General features: G+C 42.2%; 1 non-coding gene across 1 annotated transcript; it reads right to left on the reverse strand.

Moving 5' to 3' along the window:
• Positions 1–21605: 21605 nt before the first annotated feature.
• Positions 21606–21680, reverse strand: Trnas-uga (transfer RNA serine (anticodon UGA)). Its single transcript has one exon. It is a non-coding gene; the product is annotated as a tRNA-Ser (tRNA).
• Between the last annotated feature and the right edge of the window lie 1412 nt (positions 21681–23092).

A 23092-nucleotide genomic window follows, 5' to 3' on the forward strand; every position in this document is an offset into this window, starting at 1 on the left:
TTTTTCAGATCCGAAACGATTACTGCATCACGCTATCTGGACATTCTTCGTGAATTTGTGGCGGTACAAACTGCCTTAGACGACACTGCGAACACCTCGTGGTTTATGCAAGATGGTGCCCGGCCACATCGCACGGCCGACGTCTTTAATTTCCTGAATGAATATTTCGATGATCGTGTGATTGCTTTGGGCTATCCGAAACATAAAGGAGGCGGCGTGGATTGGCCTCCCTATTCACCAGACATGAATCCCTGTAACTTCTTTCTGTGGGGACACTTGAAAGACCAGGTGTACCGCCAGAATCCAGAAACAATTGAACAGCTGAAGCAGTACATTTCATCAGCATGTGAAGCCATTCCGCCAGACACGTTGTCAAAGGTTTCGGGTAATTTCATTCAGAGACTACGCCATATTATTGCTACGCATGGTGGATATGTGGAAAATATCGTACTATAGAGTTTCCCAGACCGCAGCGCCATCTGTTGATGAAAATTGTAACTACTGTAATTTCGAAAGTTTGTCTGCCTGAAAATGTACTGTTGTCCCAAGCATATTGCAACAAACGGTGTATTTCTATCGCTGCTCGTTTAGTTTTTATTGCCGTTTCAAATATACCGGTCATTTTTGAAACACCCTGTATGTAAATAGGCAGAATACGGTGCTGCGGTCGACAACGCCTATACAAGACAACAAGTGTCTGGCGCAGTTGTTAGATCGGTTACTGCTGCTACAGTGTCAGGTTATAGAGATTTAAGTGCTTTTGAACGAGGTGTTATTGTCGGCGCGCGAGTGATCAGACACAGCATCTCCGAGATAGTGATGAAATACGATCATTTCACGAGCGAACCGTGAACCTCAGAAATCCGGTATAACATCAAATCTCCGACATCGCTGCTGCCGGAAATAGATCCTGCAAGAACGGGACCATCGATGACTGAAGACAATCTTCAACGTTACAGAAGTGCTACACTTCCGTAGATTGCTGCAGATTTCAGTGCTGGGCCATCAACAATTGTCAGCGTGCAAACCATTCAACGAAACATCATGGATATGGGCTTTCGGAACCGAAGGCCCATTCGTGTACCCTTGATGACTGCACGACACAAAGCTTTACGCCTCGCCTGGGCACGTCAGCACCGACGTTGGACTGTTGTTGGTTGGAAACATGTTGCCTGGTCGGATGAGTCTTGATTCGAATTGCATCGAGCAGACAGGCGTGTACGAGTATGGAGACAATCTCATGAATCCATGGACCCTGCATGTCAGTGGGTGACTGTTCAAGCTAGTGGAGCCTCTGTAATGGTGTGGTGCTTGTGCAATTGGAGTGATATGGGACCCCTGATATATCTAGATATGACTCTGACAGGTGACACGTACGTAAGCATCCTGTCTGATCACCTGCATCCATTCGTGTCCAATGTGCATTTCGACGGATTTGAGCAATTCCAGCACGTCCAGAATTGCTACAGAGTGGCTCCAGGAACGCTCTTTTGAGTTTAAACACTTCCGCTGGTCACCAAACTCCCCAGAAATGACCATTATTGAGCATATCTGGGATGCCTTGTAACGTGCTGTTCAGAAGAGATCTCCACCCCCTCGTACTCTTACGAATCGATGGACAGCTCTGCAGGATTCACGGTGTCAGTTCCCTCCAGCACTACGTCAGACAATAGTCGAGTCCACGCCACGCCGTGTTGCGGCACTTCTGCATGCTCGCGGGTGCCCTACACTATATTATACAGGTGTACCAGTTTTTTTTTTGGGTATTCAGTGTATTTGAAGACCACAGCTGATCATCATAGTGATAGACACTGATCATAAATGTACGTAACTGTGAAAGTATACTCAGACGATGAGGTGTAAAGTTATTTAAAAGTCAATTAAGGCTTCTTTCAAGCAATGAATACAATTTGAGAATCACAAAAACATAAGAAGAAGACGATTATCGAGGATCACTTTTGAGAAGCGAGTAAAGTTACAGTTGAATGCAATGACTTAACTAAACGTCGTCTGTGGTTATGAAGTCGAGACGAAATGTTGAGATAAAATTCGTAATACAGAATACTGTTGCAGCCGCATTCGAAATATCTACACTGACTGAAACTTACAGGAAAGAGAAACAGCCTTTTCTGTTCTGACCGGCCAGAGTACAGAGATCGAATGGTGCACGCCACAACTTTGCGTATTATAAAATGCAACACAAAGATGTTTTGATGTAATGTAAGCACTCATCTGTTAAAAGCTCTTATATTCGTTGACATTGTTTCTAAGACAATTTCCTTTCAATTTAAAATATATAAGATAAATAGTTCTTGTGCAACACAGTGGCTAGATTACACGATTCTCGGCTTGTGGTGTCCAGTGGTTCTTATGGCGGCATTGTTACGGTCACTGCAGGCCACCACAGCGACGCAAGTGTGGAGCAGACACGGCTATGTCTTTAGTAAAAAGTACGTCACTGCGTCCACCTCAATGGCCCTGCATCACTTTCGTGCTCCCAGAACCTGCTGTTTCGCAAGTTGACATGCCGTCAGAAAGTGGACGTGTGTGTGTGTGTTTCTATGTGTGTGAATGAGTCTGTGATAGGACAGTAACAGGAGAGGTGACACCATGGTGTCATTATTTCAGTTGATCTTAGCAGTGCTGAATGAACATCAGGTGAGGGGACCACATGGACTATGGATAAAACTGATCCAGGAGCGGTCAGACTTAATGTGTCGACTTCAGTACCACTTCATATCCGGTGTTTATTACCGTCTGTAGTACCTATGTAACTAATGATCGATTGTGCACGTAAATAGTGAGTAGATGATCCTGCTATTATCAAACCTGTATTACTTCTTTCCAGTGCACGATTTAATTACGTTCGTACAGGCAACTTTATGAAATTTCACATCTGACTGACGTATAACCGGATTAAGTTGTGAGGTGCCGGGGCAAGCAGTGTATTTAACGCTAAATTCTTCTAGAATCTACATATGTAAATGATACTCTAAGCCCCCCCCCCCCCTATTCTAACTCCGACTTTTGCTGTTGTACATGGATTAAAAAATATACGCGAACTGAATGTAATCACCCCTGCAAGTGGAGTAGAAAAGAGTTTGGCACCTGCAATAATTTAATTTGATAAATAAATTAAAGAAAGGAAGGTTTCATTAACGTAGTGAGAAATGATGGGTTGCTCTACCGATTAACAGAATGAAAGTTCTGTCCAAAATAACAATATGATTTATTAAGACTAAACACAAAATAATAAACAAAAACACATGAAACATTTATAATTCATCAAATTGGCTCAAATTGGATACTCAAACAAACGCTGTGAAGGTGAAGTTGTCCCTAAACTAGATTGTGAGGTTTAAGACGAAGTGGTATGTGGAGCCAATTCCTTGCCACTCAAATCTTAAGAGAGGCACACAGCTAACCCAACATTAATTGCTGCTACTCAAGACAGAACAAAGTTAGAAAAAGACGAACAGGCGCGCTCTGCTGAGCTCTGATTATCACCTACGAAAATCCCTATCTGCTGGTGCTGCGGACATACATTACCAAACTGTCTTCTTAACTGCCAGAACACGATCTGGCGTACCGGAGGCGATGGCTGGTTGCTTCGACGTCCTCGACCGAAAGGCGAGAGCCGGCTACATAGAGCACCCATACAGGCCGAACACACAACATTCCCGCCCCCACGACAGTGGCTGTGGTTAAACGTTCCAATCAGCAACTCGAAAACCGGCGGAAAAATCCACTCTATTGCCAGAGCACTACCATTCCACCAATGGAGATTCTTGGCGCCAATTTCTGCGCTGATTTTGCTACATCACGGAGCTATGCCCTGAGCAAGCCAATCACAGTTACTATTTTGTAGAATGCGCGGGAATTTTCCCACCACAACTGCCTGGGTACACAAGTCATTCCCACGCCTCGCTGGTAGCCCGCCAGAAAGTGTTTTCGCTAAGTTTCTGCGAAGTAACGGAACCTCTAGCCCAGCCGCTACTTCAGGCCCCTCCGGGCGTGTCTTTTGACAATGTCAGCATCTGCAAAGCATTCACTCGACTTCCTCACACCCGTCGGCTTAACCCTTTCCAGATCAGTGGTGCCCGCCTGTCACTGGACCACCCGGGTAACGAGAGACGCTGCGTGGGAAGTCCGCGTGTGAAGGAATAGCGACTTTTCACTGCATGCAATTAGAGAGGAAAATCGTAAGATAGAAATATGAGAGGGGGCTCATGCCACCTCTCAAAGTCTCAAGTATCGTTAAGATGTTGCGTGTACGTGTCTGAATTTCGAAATATAAATCGAGCATTTCACTGTCTGCAAACTCAAATACGAACAACCGATAGAACTCGGGTTTATACATGTGATAACACCTGTGATGTAGCCCTCATTTAATACTTAAATAAAATTATTCATGTAGCTTCATTCTTCTGGGAAAATAGTTCCGACACATTAATATATCTTGGTGTTTTCTTTTTACACGTAAATATCTAGCGCATGATAAATTTGCAGTGTTCTAATTTTTCAATGTGTAATTCACGTTTTACTGAAGCTTAGTTCAATTACCATATTATTAAGACGCAGATCTTTTCTTTTAACTAACAGTGATAATAACAGTGGAAGTGCCACTTTAATTCATATGTTGTTCTATACAGTTTAGTTACACATCGTGCAACTATGCACAGTTGGGTCTCTGATACTTCGCTAACTTGTGCGAATAATATGATTAATTTTTATTAAAACTCGAGAAAGATTTTATCTCCCATATTTCTATGGTGGAAATTTAAAACTTAAGCGATAAAAACTTATTTTCCTTGCAGTTAATAGTAACTTGCATATTAGTAGCAAATCTTTCTTCTTGTGCCGTATAAATTTTGCTAACATCAAGTAAAGCTCAAATTAACGGCTGAGTCAGAATGTAATTTCATTGTTCTCCTCATTGTTTATCAGCAAAAAGCAAATAATTTTTCTTTATTTCTTTTCCTGTTATGAAATTTACTATAAAATATTTCTTTTTTCTCTATTGCCTACACTAATTAACTATTTTTCACATTTATTCAGTTCCATCAAATAGTGTTTGAAAGATTAATACTATCTAGGCAGATGTTATAACTGGAAACTGTATCCCTAAATTGTTACTCTCTACATTAACAGAAAATTACTACTGTCTTTGCCTTATAGTTTTCATGTAATTTAAAAATATCGTTTATTTTTTTCTTTCATTTTTTAGGGCTCTAGATTAGTTCACCGGAAATTCTATTTGCTATTAATAAGAAATTGGGAGCTTACCTGTAATTTTTCTTTAATCAAACTTTTATTTGATCTATATTTTCATACAGCAGGTGACTATCAACCGTGGACGAGTGCTAGCAAATCTAAATTCCCAACACAACAAAGACAGAAAATGAAAAGAAATAAAAAGAAAAAATAGAAGCGCCATAACCTCTTTAGGCCCTGATGTTAAACAGCTGAATCAAAATTCTACATCTTCAGGTGTTGGCCAATGCATACCACTGACGTTCCCTTACTGAGAGATCACTTGCCACAATAGTTGTGAAAGATATGATTATCCGCAGAGCTCGCGTTAATGTTTCCTTTAGAGTGCAATTTATCGATAATCCAGGGAAAGCTCTTTGAAAATTAACGGCCAAAACGTGTTGTACGAACAAAGAGAAGGTCCCTTTTAAAATCTCTGGTGCCTCTTAAACAAAGCATCTGAGTCAATGCCTCGCTCACTGAATATCACGGAACCAGTCTCCAGCACAAAGACAGCGACCACTCAGCTACCTGAGAGCAGGGCTGGCCGGTGTCGTGGGGTTTCCTACCGTGGGGTTTCCTGCGAGCAGTGGCACACTAAACCTGTCAGAGGCCCGGGCCGGCAAAACAAAACGAGGCTCGCCTTGCTGCCCCCTCCCACCCTCCTCACCACAGAGGAGTTCTCCGAGAGCTTCAAACGCAAACGGAAGGAAGTCCCACATTGCTTATCATCTTCATTTTGTGTCGTGATAATTCACAAGGTATAACGTTATTTTGCGCAACATCGAAAGTGACTGCTCTCGTAATCTCGGTGCTATTATTTAATAGCTCTGTTGCCCCTTATACGACAGAAATCATTACAGTGTTGCTCCGATCTTGATGAAATTTTGTACATTTGATTTCAAAACAAGGGGAACCTCAGCGTCTAAGTGAAATTTCATACGGTGTATGGCGGAGGGTACCTTACAACAGAATTACACACCGTTTGACTGATCAGCTTGGGAGTTGGCTCATGTATGTATGTTTTCGTGGTGAAGGCATTTATACAAGCCAACGTATGCTGGATGGCGGAGGGTTGGCCTATCTTTAAATAAATTCAACATCGTTTCGTCAATCAGCATGAAAGTTGGCAGATATACGTATTTTTTCATAGACAAGGAAAGAGGAGATGGCATGACGGAGGCGGAGGAGGAGATATACGGAGAGAGGAGAACGTGATGGGGGTGGGGAGGGGAGAGGAGGTACATCCAGAGAAGCAGAATAAAAGAGAGAGGGGGCAGCAGGTAAACAGAGAAAGGGGGAAGGTGATGAATGACTAATGGAACACTGTAATAAATACAGAAATTAGGGGTGTTATTATGAATTTGGTTTACTATTAGAAAAAGCGTGGGAGGAGGTGGACACAGACGGGAAGATGGATGGAGAAGGAGAGGAGGATTGTGAGGAGGAGGAGGAAGTGTTGTGAGAGAGAGGGGCAGATGGAGGAGATGGAAAGAGATACGGATGAGCGGAAGGAGGAGGTGGATAGAGAGACGAGATAGGACTAAATGAACAAGAGAGATGAGGGAAGAGGGGATGAACTGACATAAAACTGGGATGAATAAATATCTGGGCAACGCCGAGTTTACAGTTAGTATTTAGATAAAGATTTACGCGACAATGGGCGTGTTCATCTGAAAGAAATTACTGAATATTTCCCTATGGTTAGATGCGGTGTATGAAGTCTCGATAACTAGAGTGTTGTCCTTGATGTCTACAGATGATAAAATTCGTTGCTTAATATAGATGACTCCACCAAAGTTCATCTAGTTGGAATTTCAAAAAATGGTTCAAATGGCTCTGAGCACTATGTGACTTAACTGCTGAGGTCATCAGTCCCCTAGAACTTAGAACTACTTAAACCTAACTAACCTAAGGACATCACACACATCCATGCCCAAGGCAGGATTCGAACCTGCGTCCGTAGTGGTCGCGCGGTTCCAGACTGTAGGGCCTAGAACCACTCGGCCACCCCAACTGGCCTTGGAATTTCATCTTTATAAAATGAACTACATAATAATCAGCTGAAAAATGCTCCTGTTGGAGCACAATAAAGGAATATGATCGTGTTTAAAAGTCTCTGAAAGAAAAGTGGGCAATCAGCTGTCCGAGTCCTCATTCCGCCTTCCTCACCAAAAATTCTGGAAGCTTCACACGACGAGTGACCATGGTATGTAAGAAATTTACCAAGTAAAATTTCAGTTTTGTTGAGATAAAAATTCAATAAATAGCAGATTGGATATTAGAACTTTAGAAATACCGTTGAAAGCGTACTTTTGTTAATGAGATCCGCCAAATACAAATAATTAGTTTCGTATAACATATATGACGAAACTCCAGAATCGGCAAGTTAACTTTGCGAAATTATTGATGCTGATCGACGACGGCACTGTCTGAGAAACGGTGACAACAACACCTGCACTGAGGGCCAGCGACTGGGGTAGACAAGCAGTGGGGGAGGCTCAGTTGGCAAACACCTCGTTAGGGAACCGGTTGCTCTGGACAGCTTCGCTACCTGCTGCAGCCTTGTAGGAAACCCCACGTAGCCGACAGGTCGGGCACAAGGGGCACCCTGCCGAGGCTCTCTCTGCCTGCCTGCGCTTCTCGGAAGTACCCGGAACTGCGTGTCATTTCGTGTAGTACTGCGGTGCGACATCTTCAGTTCGGCACAATCGTGGTCGGCGAGTACCGCAGATTTGCTATGAATCGACATTACAACACCATGCAGAAACAATTTAAAGTCAATGTGAGAGGAAAAAATTACAACGATAGATAGACAAGGTTCATTGTTCTATACATCAACATGCATTTTGTGCTAATTGCCAACACCGAAGCAGCCATTCGGACCCTTTCTTGTGAAAGGGCAGAGGAAATACGCACTGAAACAGCCAGGATACTGCGCCGAGCAAAACCACCAGCTTGCAACCTGAAGAAAGAAGAGGTACAAGCCATTAAGAATCTCAACGCCGACAAGACTATATTGATACTGCCTGCCGATAAGGGGAATGCGACCGTCGTAATAAAGACCGAAGATTATGAGCAAAACATCCGAGGCCTATTAGATCCGACGACGTACCGAAAACTAAGCGCAGATCCGACGCAGCGTATCACTCGGAATACAAATCGATTAATCAAGGCGTCTTCTCTGCCGGCGGACATACAGAGAAACCTGCACAACACAGAAGTCCTACCGCCTCGGCTGTATGGATTACCCAAGATCCATAAGAACAACGTTCCACTGAGACCGATCGTTAGCACTCCTGGATCACCGACATATAAACTGGCAAAACACTTGGCCTCTCTGCTCCAGCCACACGTGGGGAAGACCGACACATACATTAAGGACTCAGGACATTTCATTGAGAAACTGAAGAAACTGAAACTTGCGCCAAACAACATCCTGGTCAGTTTTGATGTTGTTTCGTTACTTACGAAAGTGCCACTCAGTGACGCTCTGGAGCCCATCGGTCCCATGTTCCCGCAAGACATCAAAAAGCTCTTCCATGCATGTCTCACCACGAGCTATTTCACGTGGAATGGCGATTTCTACGATCAGCTGGAAGGTGTCGCCATGGGTAGTCCTCTCAGTCCAGTGGTGGCCAACTTCTTCATGGAACAATTCGAAGCACAGGCACTGGACTCGGCGACTTGCAAACCTAAGGTGTGGTACAGGTACGTCGATGATACTTTCGTGGTGTGGAGCCATGGTGAAGAACAGCTCGGTGAATTCCTGAGACACTTGCACAGCCTCCATGCCAACATAACATTTACCATGGAAGTAGAAAAGGACAAGAAACTGCCATTTCTAGATGTGCTGGTCACAAGGAACTGCCAAAACCTGGGACACAGCGCGTATCGGAAACCGATACACACGGACCGATACCTGCACAATCTGTCAAACCACCACCCTAGCCAGAAAAGAGGCATGATTAGTACGCTCGTAACGAGAGCAGGACGAATACGTGAGCCGCAACACCTCAAACGAGAAATGCAACACCTGGAAACTGTTCTGCGGAGCAATGGGTACTCCACAAATTACATTAGAAGTGTAACAGAGCCAAACACTCGGCGAAGTAAGGAACCAGGAAAAGAAATGTCGGGTACGGCCTTTCTGCCATACATGCCCAGAGTGATGGACAGAATCGGCCGTATATTGCGCAAACACGGCGTAAAGACAATTTTCAAACCGACAAGGAAGATCAAAGAGTGTCTTAGATCGGTGAAGGAGAAAAGAGACCCACTTGCAATGTCGGGAATATACCGTATACCATGCACATGCGGAAAAGTTTATGTCGGAATGACTGGACGATCAATTAACAGCAGGATCAAAGATCATAAGCGACATTGCAGGTTGGCGCAGGTGGAGAAATCGGCCGTGGCAGAGCACGCACTGAATGAGACCGACCACGTAATAAAATTCGCCGACACGGAAATTCTGGCTGTAGAGAAGCACTATCACACGCGCTTGTTCAGAGAAGCTGTAGAAATACAAAAACACGCGAACAGTTTCAACAAGAACGAGGAAAGCCTTAAGGTAAACGGATCCTGGCTGCCCGTACTGCAGCGAACGACCGTCGCAGCTAGCAAGAGGAGAACCGCACCGGAAATGACCGCGGAGAAGCCCTCGGACGTTGGCGCGCCAGGTACATATAGTCTGCGGCCGCGAGCTCGCCTCCAGTTCACCACCGGCAATGGAGGGTGAAGCTTTGACAATGCCAGCCACTCGTGCTGGCGAAACGTCAGAAAAATCATTAGATGAACGTCGGCCGAAGAACCCGAGACAGAAGCCAATAGGCAGTTTGCCAACACCAAGACTTAGCTTAAACTCTGACGTACGCCTCGTCTCCATGGACGCCGTGCGGTGGGCCTCAGGAGCTCACGTTGAACTAAGTAGGACTAGATAACAGCTGCAAATCAACATGGCGGGCAACGTTGTGCATGTCTAACTGAGACCATAACTGTCAAAGATAAAAGACCAACGCAGTTATATCTTAAAACAAATAACTTATAGAAAGGTTGAAAATCTTGAACATAAAGCCTCTGCACTAGCTTATGACTAAAATGTAACAACCTACGCATGGATTTATATAAGTTCGAACACACTGCCCAAACTAGCACTATTAAAAATATCGGCACTTTCACAACGAGTACTGCATAACGCACCCATCGTTATTAATGAGAGATGACATAGGACTTAAGGGGCTCCGGAAAGGCTCAAAATCATGAAAAGTTCAATTTTTACTTTTTTGCGTTTTCTGAATCTGCAGACTATTACCTTTTAATAGATATATAATTTATTCAATTCCGAAGACTACGACTATTTTTAAATTTTTTTTGAAATTTGTTCTACATGGGCGTGACCCACTGTGACGCTGTTAAACTGCTGTCAAATAGTGTTATTATTAACGTCCGTGTTCATCAGGTACATTTTAGTGATGTGAGATAAAGTATGTGTTGTGGCTAACCTGTGATGGTTCAATATATATCGCTGGTGTGATTGTCGATTGTTTCATGTTTATTTACTCTGTCGTTATCTCGAAAATATTCGTAATTCATTCTGTTTCTTGAGTCTCTGTTTTGTTGAAGTATAATAATGAGTAAAAGTAAAGTTATTAGAAATCCTCTGAAGGCTTTTAAGAAAAGGAGAAATGTTGGAAAGCCAAAGGTGTGTGTTATTACTGTAAACAATAAAGACGATAACCAAGTGAGTTAACCTAACCTCTCAAGTACACCTGCCCATAGCATACTTCACAGAAGAAGCTTGGTTCAGTGAGTGAAAACTATGAATGTTTTATGGGCGAATCGGATGTGAATGAAATATTTGATATGTCGGTTCTCAAAGGAATTTTTCAAACTGTGTAAGATGTATTCATTGTAGTGAAGTTGGTCTGGAACTCTCCATAATAAAACGCGTAGGACTTGCTAGTGAAATACAACTGAAATGTGATAAGTGTTCATACATGACCACCTTTTGGAACAGTGTTGCAGTAACTGCAACTGAAGAAAATGGTAGCAAAATCTACGAACACAACAACGAGCGATGCTTGCTTTAGACAAGGAACGCCTTCGGGCTGCGGACAGGGCTGTAAAGAGTCTAGAAATACAAGCAAGAGTAAATAGGAGGAGGAACAAGAGGAAGCTGGAGGAGGAGTTTGGAGAGGATGAAGATAATCCATCCTATGGACCTGGAATGCACTAAAAAGTTAATCCAATCTTTGTCGCTCGATTCCCAAAACTTTTATTTTCTCATTCTAATTACATGTTTTCTAAGGATCTTCCAAACATATTTGTTTCAAACTTTCAGTAAATGTTACACAGTACCTTCTGCATAATTTAACACAGCCTTTTTCCAAAAAACTGTCTATTTTTGAATATGTAAATAAAAAAATGCAAAAAATGTTGTGAATTTTCATTACAATTGAAAAAAAATCATCTTTAATAACTGAACTAAAATTTTGTAAAATCCCTTTATTCCAATAAATAATCTGTAAAACGTTCAACTTCCTACCTCAAATACTTTGTGAGGAAAGATGTAATTTATAAGCGTTATTTTAACATTGCAAGTATAGGGCGTTCCGGAGCCCCTTAAAACAGCGAAACTGTAGTATGTAAACGCCATAATGCCATAATCTCGATTAACGTATACACAGACGGTCAAGAAGGTGTTTTTATCAGTTGATGCAGATATACTTCTTAATGCTGATACGCACTGAATGAAGAATATTCTCAAGATTAATTTTTTATCTTGTTACTAAAAATAACGCTTGAGTGAACGAACAACGCCGCTTCATCGCCATGTAATAACAAAGGACCAGCATAGGTCAAATTATGGTTTACATGTAAAATATATGGTGAACGGACGTACAACGCCCTTTCATCGCCGTTACACCCTATCGACCGACAGAGGTCAATTTCACTACGCGCTACTAAGAGTATTATCGCCTCTTATATTAAAGGCTATTGTTAAATAGATATGATATGATAAAACGTGCTTGACCCAAAAAGACACATAGGAAAATTTTATGGACAGTTGACATGAGGAAACGGCATGTTCTTCACAGGGAAGAATTAAAAAGAAATAAAAGATAGCTACTAATATGCCCATATGCATGCCATAAGTAGACAAGGATGAAGTTGCATTGCAAATACAAATAAATGTAAAGGGATTTAAATCCCAAAGGGTTGTTACTTTGTTTTACTCCAAAACATTTTACCCTTCTTTGATAATATTCCGTTCAAATTTGACGTCATTCTAAGCTGTGGTTCGTTTTTTTACTGCGTTTTTAAACGAGAATTTTAATTATAATCATCCTGCATATTACTGCAAAGTATGTTGGTTAAATCGAGGGGCATGCCTGCAACGAATTTTCGATATAATCCTGGTATTGTTGAATTTATGAAGGAAACAGAAGTGTAGGAACGAAAATTGCAGCATGTGAAATGGTTTGCAGACCTTATATTTTAATTGGACTCGATAGAACACTGCCCACAGTAGGGCACTGCAAGAACACAAACAACTTATTTCTGATATGGCACGGATGCATTTGTAATGAAACTCGCATTGTAGAAGGGACAATTTCCAACACAAAAAAAAAAGACTGTCCTGTACCCTAAGCTCAATGACATTAAAGATAACCCGAGTTTTGAAGAATTCATTGTTGCCTTGAAAAATTTGCGAAGATAGTTTTCTAAGCGTTTTGTTTTCGAAATATTTACAAGACCGTTTGCATTGTCAGTTGAAAGTACCCCTGTGCGCCTTCAGGTGGAGCTGATTGTCCTGCAGGATAATTACAGTTTAAACACAAATCCATTTACATTAGAACTGCCCATGAAGTCTACATATTCTTTTTCTCTGGTAGAGTTTCCACTTTTCCATAATGAAGTTGCAAATGTACTACAATATCTCGATAAACATACGTCTGTGAAAGATCTTCCTTCTACTATGAAACAAAATAAGGCACGATAAAATATAATGTAATGTCGTCAGCGCGTCAAAATCTGTGAAATTGTTCACGCCTGTCAGTATGCCGACAGTTAATACCAGACAATAAATAATAGTACGTGTTCAGCACGTCAAAGCGTTTCGTTTCTGAACTGTGTTGTTGAGAAACACGAAATATAAAAACAAATTATATACAGTGTGACTGCACTGACGTCTAAATGTTCAATCTCAATCTCAGACAGCGTGGTGTTGCAATGGGGAAGTGTGCAGCCTTGGCATGTGAGCCAGCCATGGCTCGCGAGCCAAATTCTTGGCTGCTCCTGTCCCAGTGGGCGGCGGTTCCCGACAGAAAAACAGCAGCCATTCATTCACTTCAGGAGGCGCTGAGCAGGGCCACTAGCCAACAGATACGGATCAGACTGGTTCACTGTGCGATTCCAACAAACCTCCATATCAAAATACCAACAAAAAAGGCTTCGTCGAGACACAGCACTGCTAACACAACGCTGCAATAATCTAACCATTCGTACATGCCCACTCTTCATACAACTATTTCACAAGATCTTCTTGTCTAGCAGCGCTATTATGCATTTAAAATCAGTCATGACAATGGCAATCGGAAGCTGGTATATCGTATGTTACCAGTACAAAACTCCGAGAGCCTGAAAATGTCCTGTTAGCTACTGCCTCCATCCTTGACTTACCACACCTGCAAGCTCGCTCCCGACTGTGTCTGAAGTTCCGTACACATGCAGTTAGCACCTACTCTGATCCAGTGGCTATCCAAAGAACTACAACTGCCCATAAGACCCAAGTTAATCATTTCTGGAACCACTGAAGCAAACAAACGTACAGTGCTACCACCAACTACTATGTGTATTAAGGATGGGCGCCAGTTCGTCACCTAGTGGCCACCTGCTGTGTGTTGTGACATTAGATGCTGTTGCACTGTAGGCAATCGAGGTGCGATATTGCAGCGGCGGTCTACAATATACATCTGAACAACAAAGCAGAAACAATCATTTATAGCGGTACATGACAAACATTCTTTCTGAGACCATATACACCCGAGTACTAAGCCAACAAGTTAAGGCAATAGTACTACAGTGATATCAAATACTATAACATCTTTTAATCCATCAAAAGCTCATTTGGGAAACAGATTGCAGCATTCAGACGTATATTCGCAACGTGCTTAAAATGGACAGAAAGGAAAATAAATTTATATGAGAAAAATGGTTCAGATGGCTCTAAGTACTATGAGACTTAACATCTGAGGTCATCAGTCCCCTAGAGTTAGAACTACGTAAACCTAGCTAACCTAAGGACATCACACACATCCATGCCCGAGGCAGGATTCGAACCTGCGACCGTAGCAGCCGCGTGGTTCCGGACTTAAGTGCCTAGAACCGCTCGGTCACAGCTGTTTATATGAGAACAGATTGGAGATGAGGATGTGTCACTGACTCCTGCAAAACCGCAGTTCAAAGGCATACACTGAAACAAAGTGACGATAGACCGGCAAAGAAGATTGTGCAGGATTTCTCGTGACAAGAAAAGACCAAGAGGTCAACCGGAGGGAGGATGGCTTTACAACATAAACACGCAATCACGAAAACCTTGGATGTTAAAAGTTGATGATGGCACGGTATGGATATGTCTGGAAGAGGCCTGTATCCACCAGTTGTCATAAGTGGCAAGTGATGGTGATGTTGAGGATGATTCAAGAGAGAACTGGCCAGTTTAATCATGTGTTTGGAAATGGTATTCATCAGTATGCGTCCTAATTCGTGCGTGCTAGAGACAACTGTGGCTAATGTGGATTTCAGGGCTGCAGTTTAAACGTAGCTCTTGATGTACGAAAATTCGTTCTGTTCAGATGTGGCATCAAACCGGTACAGGTAACGAATCTGATCAGCTGCTAGAAGGCAACGGAGCGCTACGCAAAACGGATTGATGAGTCATATGTAAAAATAAAGAAAAGTGTTTAGCCTAATGGAAAGTATTATGGAATGATTAACTGAATGCAGATGAATTTCAATTCTTTTTAAATGCCAAGTATAAAGAGATTCCGAGAAGTCCCTATAACCCTGTCGGCTTTGTCCAACAGGTGAAATAAATAATTGCGTTATTGTTATTCCTGCTCTGAAGCTGGCGAGAAGCAATGTCGTCAGTATTGCTTTGTTTCATTTTTGAAGCCGTGGCAGATTTGCGTGGACGCACTAACACTGTTAAGGAGTGGTTAGTGGCGTGAAATGGTGTTCGGGTTGTAGGGAAGCAGCCTACTCACGCTGTAGTAAATTCACATCAGTTTTTCCATTGTGTGCCAGCCAGTCCGCTGCAACTAGCTCTGACGTCATAAATGTTGCGCAATACTTTAAAAATCAAGCAAATAACCTACAACATTTCTAGCACGTCAGGAGTAATACCAAATTAATATGTGCTGAATATCAGTTCGATAACTTCAACCATTTTCGAAATTTGGACGTTTTTCTGTAAAAATCATTGGCGCATCAGAAAAGAGCTAGAGAGTTAAAAATTTATAATTAGATTCATTTTTCATAAATATTTAATAGAAACAGTCTTCTGGATCTCACAAATTAAGATTTTAGTTGAAATTCATGATTTTCTGGTTTTCGTCTTAAAACTTAAGGAAGCAAGATAGATTAAGTAGGCTAATAAATAAGGCTAGGATGTTTATATTTAAGTAGAATGGAGATCCTCTATCACCATAAGGATGTGAGAAGTTTCATTTGAATACCAATAAAACTATAGCGATAGCGTATCTCCAAAGGGCCAGTTCAGAGCTCGTCTACTGCGTGCAGTGTAATTAAATTAATTCTCTCGCCCAAAATATTTAACTTCGCCACGTCAAACTTGTACTATGATTACTCACCTGTGTGTTGAATGCTCATTTAAATTAAGAGCTTCATCGGCCATCAGCAAAAGAAGCTATGATTTATTCGGTAACTGAAAGTGGTGCATTACTAGCCCAGTGGCTTGTCGGGAGAGCCGATTTGATCGAGTCGCGTCGCGTCGGTATCATTGGTATAAACGGCCTCGGATGCCGTAATAAGTTACTCGGGATACGCGTAACTAGGAAATCATTTTCGAGTGAAGTGTTAATACTGGAAGGATTTTAACTATCGATCTTCAGTTTGCGTATTGTCGTATTTTCACGTGCCGCCGCGGGACAAACATTCTACCATTATTTAGCGTGGCGTTTGATGAAACATTATCATCAAATTATGGCGAGCATTCATTTTAACATTTAATTTTGACATTTATAGATACATCAACGCATTAGACTCTGAACTTCTGTGTTAGTTAGGTTGTGTGGATTCTTTTGTTCTTCATCTGTGACTTTCAGAATATACTCAACTATTTTAGAAAATCGTTTTTGATTATAAATCCCGGACAATCTCCTAATTCCTCAGAGTTATAAGCTGTAACTAGGCACTAGGAATTCTAATTACAGGCTTCACGTTTTGCTAATCACTTTCTGGTTGCCAATATTGTAGTTAGAGAGCCAGTGTTGAGAACGGCGAAAGACAGCATAAATAACATAATAGGAACATTTAACAACAATAATTCCACCCGCCGCCGCATATACGGGTAATCGGCCGGGAAATGCAGTGTTTCTACATACAAACAAATTATATAACAGCAACATATTTCCAACCTGCTGCCCCATAGGGTCACATTGGGTCCAGACTACAACAGAGGTGCGGAGTGAGTGCGTTTGAAGATAGCTGCGTCGAATCCCAATTCGTAAGACGGCCCTCCTTGCTTAGGAGAAACGTGGTTTTGTTTCAGGCAGTGTCAAAGAGAGGACGCTTGGCGGGGGTAAGGAACAAAACTCGAGAGAAAATTTGATAGACCGGCAAAGGAGACTGAGTGCTGGATATCTCGTGACAAGGAAAGACCAAGAGGCCAACCGGAGGGAACAGAACGTGTGTTTTGGAGACGGCGTCTCCAATGAAAGAAATTAGCAGGAGAACACGTGAACCTGAAGTAATGCGATCAGAGAAACATGACTACATTAAAAGAGATCTGAAAATGGCTGGATTTAGACCGATGTTCGTTAATGAGTCACCTGGCAGTGACGTGGAGCAGATTATTGCGTCCAGCCGTGCTTTGTTGGCACAATTCCAAAACTGATGGGAATGAGACTGGATGCAGGCTTGCCATCAAAATTGCCAGACCTTGCCCTGAATAAAAGACAAAAACCCTCCTGCCTTTGACCATTCGCACAGAACATGGACAATGTTGAACAGAATACGCCCCAGTCATGGGATAAGCACGGACTCTCTTCATAGGAGGGGTAAGTCTCCATCTCCAGACTGCGGCTATGGAGCAACCGCGGAAACCGCTCGTCACATAATTGCAGAACGTTCCAACAGGGCGTACCGTAGTACTTCCGGTGGTTCCCTGATAGAAACGAACGACGCAATTGATCATATTAAAAATTTAGATGTCTGTAAATTACGTGTGTTATGGTTTGTATTATATTTCAAATTGTGCTTGAAAACCATACCGGTACGTTAAATAAATAAAGCACTATGTCATGTCCAATTTAAAGATTATTAGCCGTCCTGTATCTTCTGGATATCCTACGTTTCCTCTACTTATATCAAAATGAGCATGAAAACTTGGTCCGAAATATCATAAAGTCTAACCACGGAAATCAGTGTAACTAATGGCTTCTAGAACCAAAATGAAAGCCGTAATGCTAAGCCAAGGACGGCAGAAGGCTCATTTGCACGCTACTGAAAATTAGCATAAGAAATTTTCTCGGGCGTATTTCTGCGTTTCGGCACTTCAAAGAGGCGTTCATTCAATTTTCTCGAACTTGGTCGGGTATTTATGCAAACACAGGCTGTTCCGTGAGCGGTTTCTGAAACACAAGTCCGTTTGCACTGAGAAGCAATTCGCTGACTGCATAAGTGATGTCTACCGCCACTCGCGAACTTTGTACGGAGTCGGGTAGACGGGAAACTTCGGAGAGGAAGTAACAGGCGTTATTCGTTCGTCTGCTTTTTTTTACCACCAAAAGAGATACACCACAGCTTCTTTATGGATGAGATAGGAAATTGATATCTTCTGCAGAAAAAATTCCGTCAGCTATATGCGACTTGTGAATCACCTTCTCTTTGAGTGGTCTCAAATATCATACACAAGAAAGACAACATGGCAGGTCGTAGAGGGACGAAATCACTGCTCTCCCAGTGAAATAGTAAGACGCAATTGAAACTACGTCGCTAAATAAGAGCTGGTTAAAGATGTGTGAGAGAATAATGTCTTGTCGACGTGGATATCATTACACGTCATTTTGACAACATTGTGGAGGAAATCAAACTTATCAGGTCATTGGAGAGTTTAGGAAATTTCAAGTTCTGGCAAATTCTTATGTAAATCGCCTTTCTCTGAGGAATGGTGGAATAATAGTTACAGTTGATGGACACCGACATAAGGCAACATTATTATTATTATTATTATTATTATTATTATTATTATTATCATTTTGAGCTTTTCCTCATTACAGAGGCTCTTCTCCAACACAATAATTTACTCGGAAATTACTATACAAAGAATAAACGTTCTTAAACTGCATTTTCAAAATATTTCTCCAGGTGTTTCGATCTTGTGTGTCCTCTTCCTGTGCGCCCATTCCCCTGACTGCGTGCTGTACATTTTGGAGCCAGGTGGTCACAGGTCGTCCTCTTCTTCTTCTCCCCTCTCGCTTCCTCCATTCGTCGTACCACTTTAATTTCTTCCTATCCATTACGTCATATGTTCTTTCTTTTATTTCCATTCTCCTTATTATTTCGGTGTTCCTTATCTTCTCTTTCCTTCAGTGTCTTGCCAATCTTCTCCAGAAGTCCATCTCTAGAGCTTGTAATTTTTTAATGTGCTTCAGGTTTATTGTCCAGGTCTCCGTTCCATACAGAACCACGCTCCCTAATATAGATTTGTATATTGATTTTTTAGTTCTCCTCATTACATTGCTGCTCCATAAGACTGAGTTAAGCATCCCAATGACCTTCCATCCGCTACTAATTCTTTCATTGATTTCTGACTCTGACTTTCCCTCGATTTGTAAAATGGATTACAAATAACAGAAAGTGTTTATCTTTTTGATTTTCTTTCCTTCAGTCTGAATCATTAGTCATGTTTTTTGGTAATTAATCTTCAAACTTCAAGTTTTGTATGCTACTGCTAGTTGATTGCACATATAGTTAGCATCCTCCCCATCTTGTGCTACGACTGCTTGATCATCAGCAGCAAACAATAAATGATGTAGGTAAACTCCCTCTCTTATTTCTAATCCTATTCTATTTCATTTACGAGATCATGTTCTAAGGCTACTATCTATATAGGTATTAAATAATGATGGTGACATGGGACAGCTCTGTAAAAGGCTTTTGTTTGTTCTAAATTTCTGTGGAAGTTTATTGCCAACTTTCAATTGGCACATGTTATCTTTATACATCTGTTGTATTATTTTAATCAACGAAGGGTTTATGTTAGCCATATGTAGTGCTCTCCAAAGTAATTTTCTTGGAACAATTTTTTGACTTTTTCCTGTATTTCACCAAAATCTGTCGTAATGTGAAAATATCGTCTACACATGATCTCCCAGCCGTAAAACCACATTGTTCTTCTTGGGTTCTAAAATTTTTTCCACTTTTTTAATTACTTTCGCAAAAATTTTAATTAATATGTTTGTAACACAAATTCATCGATAGTCTGAACAAATTTTATGATCACGTTTCTTAAATATGGTGTTAATTTAACGTAGCTTCATCTTGTTGGGTATTGAGGAAACTTATAAATGTGAAACAAAGAGTGTCTGTGATCCTTAGGGGAGAGCAAAAGAAATTTTTTGTTGCAAAACATGATATTCTTTACTATAGGTATCTACAAGTCTTTACATATTTTACAGGTCTGTCAATAAATTGTAGAAAAATAGCTCCCTAATTTTGTAGCTGTCTATTACATCTGTAAAGGTGTTTTACGGTATCAGAATTGACGAATGGTACGATGTGTTTCAGATTTATGAAAAAAGGCTAAGAAGAACATGGTGTGCCTGTTATTCCCCATGTCAGATGATGGATGGGGGGCCTGGGGGCCTGGAGCACTCAAAGAAGATAAAAAAGGAGTGTGTGTGTGTGTGTGTGTGTGTGTGTGTTGTGAAGTTAATTGAACTCTAGTGATTTTCTTCTCCTGGGAATACATTGTGTCAAAATCACTGTTGCATAGTCTAGATATTTGATACCAAACATCGACTTATTTTAAATTATTTAATGGATTTGGTGAACAAACAGTCCCCATTTACTTGTTGTTTCAACACTTGAGGAATGAAACCACCTGCGTCGAACGTACGAATGTAGTCCTCGGTATGGCCAACACCAGACGCTAAAAAAATTTTCAATATGGGACACCAGGGCTTCTTACACGTTTTTCCACAGTAACCCCTTTTGCACAGACACATTTCTTCACAATTCTACCCCTCTTTCTTAGCACCTTCTCACTGTTAACTGTGCCACTAAGAGCATACATAAACAACTGATTTGCTAGTTTCTAAGGTTTTTTGCGCATGAATAATATTCTACTTAGCCTCTTTGGTGTAAGTTGACCAAGTCCTTATGAGCGAACAATACTTGGGAGAAAATACAGAGTGGCCGAAAGTCCCTTACTATTTGAAAATGACATACTCACGAAATACTGCTGGCATAGACACAAAAACAGCGAGTGCAAAACTGGATAACAGGTGACGCTGACGGAAACACGTCGGTGACGCCGCATGAGAAACGTGTGTTAAATGGATCGTAGCGAGAGAGGCAGTCGGATGCGTCTGCATTCGCTGCATGTTAACTTGACCAGAAAAAAGTACTGTTAATGAAGATTTACTATCAGATTGGAAAATCTCCTACTACAGCTTTACGATCCTGTCGTGATAGGAAGGATATTCCAACTGGTAAAGGTTCTGTGACAAGTGTCGCTGTGAAGAAAATCATAACTAAGTACGAAGCCACGGGTTGTCTTGCAAACCCAATTGCACGACGAGATTTAAAACATCATTCGTGATCGGACCGTTTTTCTTCGAAGAAATGCGGTGTCTGCGTTTCAAATTCTCAGCGTGACGTTATAGAATCGCATCATCCCTAGCCTGGCTGATAAACTCCTGATGGAAGGCACGACATTTACGCAAGATGGCGCTCCACCCCATATTGCTTCACGTGTGAAAGATCTCACATTTGTTGGTGAGGACCTCGTACTGAGTCGCCACTTCTGTCATGGTTGGCCTACCAGGTACCCAGACCTCAATCCGTGTGGTTATTGAAACTTCCTGGCAGATTAAAACTGTGTGCCCGACCGAGACTCGAACTCGGGACCTTTGCCTTTCACGGGCAAGTGCTCTACCAACTGAGCTACCGAAGCACGACTGGTACTCACAGCTTTACTTCTGCCAGTACCTCGTCTCCTACCTTCCAAACTTTACAGAAGCTCTCCTGCGAAACTTGCAGAACTAGCACTCCTGAAAGAAAGGATATGCGGAGACATGGCTTAGCCACAGCCTGGGGGATGTTTCCAGAATGAGATTTTCACTCTGCAGCGGAGTGTGCGCTGATATGAAACTTCCTGGCAGATTAAAACTGTGTGCCCGACCGAGACTCGAACTCGGGACCTTTGCCTTTCGCGGGCAAGTGCTCTACCAACTGAGCTACCGAAGCACGACTCACGACCGGTACTCACAGCTTTACTTCTGCCAGTACCTCGTCTCCTACCTTCCAAACTTTACAGAAGCTCTCCTGCGAAACTTGCAGAACTAGCACTCCTGAAAGAAAGGATATTGCGGAGACATGGCTTAGCCACAGCCTGGGGGATGTTTCCAGAATGAGATTTTCACTCTGCAGCGGAGTGTGCGCTGATATGAAACTTCCTGGCAGATTAAAACTGTGTGCCCGACCGAGACTCGAACTCGGGACCTTTGCCTTTCGCGGGCAAGTGCTCTACCAACTGAGCTACCGAAGCACGACTCACGACCGGTACTCACAGCTTTACTTCTGCCAGTACCTCGTCTCCTACCTTCCAAACTTTACAGAAGCTCTCCTGCGAAACTTGCAGAACTAGCACTCCTGAAAGAAAGGATATCCTTTCTTTCAGGAGTGCTAGTTCTGCAAGTTTAGCAGGAGAGCTTCTGTAAAGTTTGGAAGGTAGGAGACGAGGTACTGGCAGAAGTAAAGCTGTGAGTACCGGTCGTGAGTCGTGCTTCGGTAGCTCAGTTGGTAGAGCACTTGCCCGCGAAAGGCAAAGGTCCCGAGTTCGAGTCTCGGTCGGGCACACAGTTTTAATCTGCCAGGAAGTTTCATATCAGCGCACACTCCGCTGCAGAGTGAAAATCTCATTCTGGAAACATCCCCCAGGCTGTGGCTAAGCCATGTCTCCGCATATCCTTTCTTTCAGGAGTGCTAGTTCTGCAAGTTTCGCAGGAGAGCTTCTGTAAAGTTTGGAAGGTAGGAGACGAGGTACTGGCAGAAGTAAAGCTGTGAGTACCGGTCGTGAGTCGTGCTTCGGTAGCTCAGTTGGTAGAGCACTTGCCCGCGAAAGGCAAAGGTCCCGAGTTCGAGTCTCGGTCGGGCACACAGTTTTAATCTGCCAGGAAGTTTCATATCAGCGCACACTCCGCTGCAGAGTGAAAATCTCATTCTCGTGTGGTTATTGTTTCTGGGGTTACCTGAAGACGCAACTGCACCGCGTTCGTCCGACCTCACTGGGGATGTTAAAATACGACATATGACGGCAAATTCTCACCATGCTGTACAGTGCTGTTCACAATATTGTTCCCCAATT

Source organism: Schistocerca serialis, chromosome 9 (genome assembly GCF_023864345.2).
Source record: "Schistocerca serialis cubense isolate TAMUIC-IGC-003099 chromosome 9, iqSchSeri2.2, whole genome shotgun sequence".
NCBI lineage: Eukaryota > Metazoa > Arthropoda > Insecta > Orthoptera > Acrididae > Schistocerca > Schistocerca serialis.